Here is a 6,920-nt window from a genome sequence, read left to right as displayed (position 1 = left end):
CAAATATCTAATTACCGCTAGTTAATTGTTAACGTAAAGGCCGCACATTTACTTTCTTTATTAACTTTATCCCTTTTCAAAATTAATTACCACCAATTTCATTTGCATTTTTCCTTTCATTTAGATGTAACCCTTACCTCCCTCTTTACCGACAGATTAACTTCGGTGACGATTGCTTTTCCCAAATTCCCATTAGGTACACGCGGTTTAATTTTTCACTGTCATTAAGGTCAATAACTGAGGGGGAGGTTACATACTCCGTACATTTACATTTGTATTAGATGTAATAATTTCTACTTATTGACAAAAGATTCTTGTGCTACTTCCAGCCTCAATTTTAGATCCTCTCTACTTCGTTCATCATCAGTTATTCTGCTGTCAATATAGCAATTACCGACGTTTCACTTTTATTGTTGCCAATTTCATAATCTCTTTTCAAGAGATTGTCCGTTCAATTGAACATTTTCTCCAAGCTCATCCCACACGCCGGCCTGTGTGGCCAAGCGGTTCTAGGCGCTACAGTCTGGAACCGCGCGACCGCTGCGGAGGCAGGTTCTAATCCAGTCTCGGGCATGGATGTGTGTGATGTCGTCAGGTTAGTTAGGTTAAAGTAGTCCTAAGTTCTAGGGGACTGATGACCTCAGAAGTTAAGTCCCATAGTGCTCAGCGCCATTTCATTTTTTCACCCACACGTCATAGATAGGATTTACGTCGCGAGAAACGGGCAGGCCAGTCCATTCGTCGAAAATCCTATCGTTCCATCATTGCAAGAGCTCCCACACCAGCACTGTTCGATTCGCTCGTGGATTGTCAGGCATAGAAATCAAGTCAGGGCCGAATGCACACTGAAAAGACGCACATGCAGAATGAGTACACTGTCACAATGAGGTTGACCCGTGAGTGTACCGTGTTCACCGATCTGCAACTCTGTTCTCCCGTGCAACTTTATGCTGTCCACACAATATCACTAAGTCCATCAAAACGATCATGTTGAACAATGCTGCAAACACAAGCATATGGAGAGAGGTTGGCCACGTAAAGCTCCCAGGAACATTGCGGGAAAAAATCATTTTCGTTGTCCAGATGTTATGGTGTCGGGAGGCTTAATGTAGAATGTGCTTATGTACTGACCTCCAAGTAAATGAACTCGGTATACTTACCCGTGAACTCTGTAATCCTACCCCATGTACATCTAATCAAGCGTGCATTCGACTCTTGGTTCACTTTCATTGAAGGCAATGTGCGAGCTAGCGAAGACTGCAGATGGAGGAGCTCTTTGGAATGAGAGAATATCCGGCGAATGGACAGACATGCCCCTTCCCCCGACTTAAATCCCACCGTAGACGTGTGGGATACGTTAGGAAGACATACTGCTGCACGTCCACATGTACCAAAGACCATCAAGTAGTTTTCAACCGCAATGGAGAAAAATGAAACGTCGCACCACAAGAACTCCTTACAAAAATTGTAAGTAGCAGGGCAGCACAGTACAGAGCAGACACTGCCGTAACCAAACATCCTATTAAGAGCCATGTCCCGCCTTTTGTGATGTTCGAGGGACCATCACAAATCATGGTGAGTATAGTGCAATTGTTGTCTTTGAATGGAAGTGTTATTTGTGTTCTTCTGATAATGTATTTCTATCAGTTACCTTCTGTACTATAATGTAACAGTCCTTTCTATGTATGGCCCGAGCTCCATCGAACTATGTAACTTAGAACTAAGCTCTTTTCTTCCTCAAGCTTTACGTATCAGTCTATCACTGCTACTGCTGCGTAGCAATTAAATCAGGAATTCTGAATTGGTGACTGAGATCCGTTCATTTAGAATGAGATGCTCTTGCCTTAACACTTCCTCATCAGATCTATTTCATTTTAATACATACATTGAGTTACCAACAATTGATTACTGTCTTCCCCTCTCAGCGCCGCCACACACACCATCTTTGCTGTAAGATTTATTGGTAGAACTGTTTAGGTTTTGCTGAGAAAAATGTATTAAAGTAAGATGTTGATTTCTTTTTCTATATTACCCCTTTAAGGCTATAAACTTTATCCAACATGCTTTTACTATAAATATATTCCATAGATGCAAGTGCAGTTCAGGCAATTACGCAGAATACCCAACTAGCCCTGTCTTCTATCGTGACTGGATTCCAACTGTTGTCTTCAGTCACTGATAAAAGCTGTCCTGAATAAACAGGCCATTACTTCTCTTTTACTGTATACGCCTATTGTCAGGCATTTTTCATCCATTCAATCCAGACACTGCACGGTATGCGTGATAATACCCACACATTCAAGAAGAAATTAATAATCCCAGTGTCTGAAAATACGGTTGCTGACAGGTATGAATGTTATCCAGTCATCCCTTAAGCAAGTTGTGGAGCAAAATACTATCATGATTTACGATGAAAAGATTGGAGACAGTTGTAGAAGCGAATCTCAGGGAAGATCGGTTTGCTTTCCAGAACACGCGAGGAAATACGTTAAGTATTTTATTACACGATACATTAAAAAAAGCAAACCGGCATTTGTAGGTTTATAGATTTAAGAAAGCTTTTGACAAAGTTGACTGGTACACTCGGAAAATCTTAAGGTAACCGTGATAAAATACATGCAGCGAAAACTTATTTGCAACTTGTATGGAAATCAGACTGTTGCTACAGGAACCGAAGGACATTAAACGGATGCAGTAGTTGAGTAGGGAATGTGACACCATTGTGGCCCATGCATCTGTACAGTGAGCATGCTGTAAGAGAAATATTTGAAAAGAGAATTAAAGTTCAGTGAGAAGAAATAAGAATTTAAAGCTTGCCAATGGCATTATTGCTCTCTCCGAGACAACGAATGATTTGGAAGACAGTGCCTTGAAAAGAGGTTATAATGTGCATATTTACGAAAGTAAAGAAGGATAATTACGAGTGGTCGAATTACAGGGTTTGGATAGAAACATGGAAACACCACGACAAATCCATGTTGGAACATAAATGCTGTTGTTTGTGACCACTAACGAAACCTGTGTAATATCCTCTATACGTCATAAGTGCCGGTCATGGTCACAAAAGTGTTTTGCATAGCAGTGAAAGCGTGCGTGCAACATTCTAAGTCACATATTTTAATGACAAACTCAAAAGATGTTTACCTAACTCGCTATACGAGGAAAGCTACTACGTACGTTCGATTCACACTAAACCTGCTTTATTGCGCAATAGTTACCAACATTAAGAGAGTAAAATATCATTAATACCCACACCATCTCTTTGTCTACGAAAAACTGACTCCATGCCCTAGTATCACTTGTGTAGTTGTGGTCTTCAGTCCGAAGAATTTTTGGTTGCTTCTCTCCAGGAGAGTCTGACCTGTGCAAGACGCTTCGTATCTTCATAGCCACAAATTACATCCATTTGATCCTGCTTACCCTCCCTTTCTACTCCCACACTTCTACCATTAGTCCAGTCAAATAGCAGATATACCTTGTAAAAGGTGGGGTAGAAGAGTTTATTTTTTCAACTCGTTCATATGGTTGGAAAGATTAGAAAACCGAGTTTTGCCAACAAAATTTCGCTTGGGAAAACTTTCTGCAGCCAAAAAACTTGGAAAATTTCGGCCTTTTTTTAGTTTTTCTCAAAATATCTCAGTTTCATTTGCTCCTATCGCTTTAACGTCTATTTTCTTTTATAATGAGCACAAAATTCTCTACAAATTTGATTCTTGCCATTTTTTTCTACTCCCAATATCTAAGGCGCTACAGCGCCTCAAAAAATACCAATTTTTCAAATTTTGAGCATAGTCGCAAGATACCTTATTTTTTAACACTATTTTTTCAGTTTCTGTTTGTGTACTATAAATACATTATACATCATGTTATATGTTGGAATTTACCACCTCACTTTCAGGTATTCAATTTCTCTGTATGAAACATGAGGACTGCTGGGCACCCAACTGTTGTGATTCTTACATCACGACCTGAAGTTCACTATGGGCCACCTCAGCTTTGGTATTTGTGAAACTATAACTATAAAAATACATCATTAAGAGACAAAGACACACACACACACAAAATAAATTGTCTCAGGAAACTGAACCGTTATTAGCTGCAATAAGCAACCTAATTAGGTAGGTAATTATTCTTGTGTATAAAAGCCACACAGTTGACATTAAAAATAAGTAGCTTTATTCCGATTAAAATGCTTTGTCAGTTACTAAAAAATATTGACAGTTCTGGCTGTGCAATACTTGTAATATCGCACTTTAGCGCACTTGAGACAGGTATGAGTATCACTTCCAACGTTTTGATGGGCCAGGTTCCTCAGTGTCACCAGAAATACCTTGAGTTACGGATTCAGGGTCTGTGCATAGAGTTGATTCTAGATTGACCTCTTCTTTAAACAGCGAGTCAGCCTCAGCAAGTTCGTTGATTTCGTCAGCGATATCCTCAACATCCTCCATAACATCTTCTTCACTGTCTTCATATAAAAATTTTGGCACTTTTTCACAGTTGACCCCAATACATTTTTTGCAAATTGAAGAACATTTCAAACCCATTTTTCTGCAGGAGCACGCTCCGCCACAGTTCAGCTTGCATGAGCATGAAACAATGTGAAGAAGTACTTCAGATGCTGGATCTTGGCTCATTATAACGGGTATTGGACCGTGGTCACAGTGATTCCAGCCCCAATTCTCAGGAGGTTTCCAGTTTCCCATCCAACTTTGGACTTGTTGGTAAGTCCGCATCTCGTGTAGGTGGCAACCGTACAAGATTAGTTTGCTTTTTGTGGCAGACTTGGCGAATAGCTGGTACCGCAAATGGTCTAGAGTTTGGGAACTGTTGACACCTCCACTATACATCGCGATAGTAACCTGTTCTCCTGTTGTTATGATTTCTTCACGGGTAGCATGTGGTTTATTGAACGTGCAAAGCGCTGAGGTTAGGTGTTCATTTTTCGCAACAATATTGCAGCACTTAGTTTTTCCTTGAGCAAAAACAGCGGATGTTGTATCACATCCGCTAAAGCCGTGAGTGAACAGAATATATTCACTGTCAAACTTGTAAGATGCAGTGGAAAACCACTTGTCTTCTGCATTTCCTCTTCGTGGCTTTAAGAAAAATAAGTTTTCAATGCCTTGCCCCAAACCGGTCAAGACCACAATCAGGTCAACATCTCTCCTACAATGACAACATTCCAGAATCTTTGGTTCTTGAAATGGCAGATGTTACAATCATAACGTCAGCATACTCTTGTGCCTGGTGCGCTTCAATGCTACACTCCAGAAATTCCTTTTTAAGAAGTGTGACCAAACGCATCTTGTTTCGTTCATTGTACAAGAACTTGTCCCGAGGGACTTGGTTCACCACAGCGTCAACCGAAGAATGTTTTTTGGACCTACGAATCCTCTCAGCACTCTTTGTGCTACATTTGTCTCCCTCACATGGATACCCATCAAATAAAATAGCAAATTGATATCCAAAATGACGTTGCAGGTAAGAAACATAGCTTTGGGCTATTGACTTGAAGCAAACATTTCGAGTCCAAGTCACGTTGTGGATAATGTACGCTCCATCAATGACAAAAAATTTACTCGGTCCACCTGACTTCACATCTTCCACTGGAACGAAGGCATTGTAGAATGAAGATTTTGTTCCTTTTTGCATGCCTTTTTCTAAGAATAGGGACACTGGGTAAGGAGCAAGTCCATATTTCAGAAAGGCTTTTTACTCTTCTTAACTTTGTTTCACTAAACAAATCCTTTGGAAAAGAGTTAAAGGATCAACAGGAGTAATTTTAGTGCTCCCAGCTTTTACAGAATTGAACCCAGAAAGGAAAGTCACAACTTTATCTTTTCTACGGAACTTTACATCGTGGAAATTGTCACCAACTATTCTTTTCATGCTTTTTCCCCCTCTTCGTGGCAGATATGACAATTAACATCCTCCGTTCCGACAAAATCATTGCTGATAGACATTATAAAATCACTTTCAGGGAAGGGAGGGTGCACTGAAAACCAATCACGCAGCTTACGCTATGCCATCTCGTTCGATGCGACAACTTCTTGCATCTACATGCTTTTCTGATGTTACTGCGGTCACTTCGCAATACGACTAAAATTCTTCACAAATGTTCTGCATGTTAATCATACCCAATGTCCATCTAGTTAATACACTATCTGTAATTCCTAGGCCAGAAGTAAGTCCTCCAGAACTCTTCATGGTTCTCATCAATGTTTGTTCTATAGTCATGTCAGAAGGAACCCCTGACCAATACTTTTCTGATCGCCGGATTGTAAAATGTCCTTTCGTTGTGAACTTCTCATATTCTGATAAATCTATTTTTTCCTCGAGTCTCAACATATCCTGTAAGTAGAGGTGGCCACTTTTAGCATACATAAAATGTCCAGCTGAATGGAAGTACGGAAGCATTTTTCGCACACTTTCAAGATGAAGTTTCCAATTGCATGATCGATCCGCTTCAATAAATTGTTTCATGTGAGTGACCAACTTGTAGTACTGAACCCATAATTTTGCTGTGGGTCCCTTACTTTCAATCGCTTTCAGGGCAGTTACAAATCTTTTTATGACTTGTTCCCTGAGAACACTGGTATCCTGGTCAACTTGAGAGGTGACATGAGCCCCCTCTCATATTTCTATCTTACGATTCTCCTCTCTAATTGCATGCGGTGGAAAGTTGCTATTCCTTCACACGCGGACTTCCCATGCAGCGTCTCTCGTCACCCGGGTGGTCCGGTGACAGGGGGGCTCTGCTGATCCTGAAAGGGTAAGCCGACGTGTGTGAGGGAGTCGAGTGAATGCTTTCCAGACGCCGAATCTGTCAAGAGACACGCCTGCAGGGGCCTGAAGTAGTGGCTGGGCTAGAGGTTCCGTTACTTCGCAGAAACTTGGCGAAAACACTTTCTGGCGGG

This window comes from Schistocerca americana, unplaced genomic scaffold, assembly GCF_021461395.2.
Source record: "Schistocerca americana isolate TAMUIC-IGC-003095 unplaced genomic scaffold, iqSchAmer2.1 HiC_scaffold_43, whole genome shotgun sequence".
Taxonomy (NCBI): domain Eukaryota; kingdom Metazoa; phylum Arthropoda; class Insecta; order Orthoptera; family Acrididae; genus Schistocerca; species Schistocerca americana.
The sequence above is the reverse complement of the archived record's forward strand: the minus strand, read 5'-3'. Positions refer to the sequence as shown.